Raw genomic sequence first — 1,681 nt, forward strand, 5'->3', positions numbered from 1 at the left:
TTAATGTCTCCCTGCCATTCCTTTTGTTTTCTGACATTGGGTACTAATTGCTACTTCACTCAACTGGGAGTCAGTCTCTATAGCAACTAAGGAGGACTCCAGGAATGTGGTGACCTTTGACCTTAATTATTCTGTCTTGGCAGATCCCATTAACCATCCTTCTAAGAGATTTCACTAAGTACAAATAAACACAAGAAAGGCAGACTTCCTTATCTATGGGAGTCTGTTTATCCCTATAACCAGCTCGCTTCCAAATTGCCTCTTAGGCAACAAATATTGGACCTTTCTTGTATTTACCGTCACCAACAGTTCCACACAAGCTTTCCTTTGACCAAGAATACACTCTCCCCTTTTCTGACTCTTTCCTACCTAGTTCAGCCCTGTTCTCTAACCTAACATACCCAAAACTTCTCAAAAAAGTCTGCTGATACTTCAAACTATCTTACCTGTTCTCCAGAACTCTCCAGATTTTTCTCTTCTTTTCATATTTAAATTAGCCTGGAACTCTCAAGTTTTTGATTCAATAATCAAATCTCAAATGCTTCCTGCATTCTAAATTGCCTCATGTTACCTCCATTCCTAATCTTGTTCAAATTAAAATTTTATTATTTCCAAATCAATGACAGTTCAGAAAGTAAGGAAATCAAAGTGACTAAGGGCATGAATCATGGAGGACATGTTAATGTAGTGAATCTTAGAATTAACTATTAAATGTTGTCAGTAGTAAGGAATGGCGCAAACTAATAATGAGTTATAGATGGCATAAATATTGGTTCTTATTTTTAGGTTAAAACTCATAAATGATAATATTAGTGAGTTATCACCTTACACCTCACATTTGTTAGAAAGCTTTTATTTTTTTCAAAAAGAAGAGACAAGTGTTGGCAAGGTTGTGGGAAAATGAGAATCCTTATATATATATATATATATATATATATATATATATATATATATATATATATATATATATATATATATAGATGAGTGTAAACTGGCGTGTTCTTTCAGGATCTTCAAACAATGGAAAACAGAGCAATCATCTGATCCATCAATCCCACATCTGAAAATCTATGCAAATGAAATGAAACCAGAACATGGAAGAACCTCAGATTACTGTGTCCCCAAATTCAGTACAGCATTATTTATAATAGCCAAGATAAGGAAAATCCTACCATTTGCAACAAACCTGATGAACCAGGAGGGTATTATGCCAAGTGAAATTGATGTCGGTGGGTCGGTGGGCCCCACGGGTGATTTCCGTGAAGCGGGGAGGAGAAAGACGGTCACTTTCTTCCCAACTGCCTCTTCCACCCAGAACCCAGGGTTATTGGGTTCTTGTCTCGTTCACGGAAAAGAATTTCAGGAGTAGACAGCAGTGAAGTAAACAGAGTTTATTTAGAGGCTTTTTGAGGGAAGGAGGAAGGGATAAGTGGAAGAAAGAATAGTAAGAGTAATGCGCTTAAGAGAGAACGCGGGCTTCTCCAAGGGTGGAGAGAGCTCTACACACATCCTACCACTGAACACGAAAGCATGAAAGTACACATACCAAGAGGGGAGATGCAGGCAACACATATGCTCGGGCACTGCGTGTGTTCAGCCACGTGGGCACAAGCAGCACATGGGCTCAGGCAGCATATGTGCGCGTTTCCTTTGTTCAAGGTGTCTTTTATAAGGTTTCTTC

This window comes from Sorex araneus, chromosome 2 (genome assembly GCF_027595985.1).
Source record: "Sorex araneus isolate mSorAra2 chromosome 2, mSorAra2.pri, whole genome shotgun sequence".
Classification (NCBI taxonomy): domain Eukaryota; kingdom Metazoa; phylum Chordata; class Mammalia; order Eulipotyphla; family Soricidae; genus Sorex; species Sorex araneus.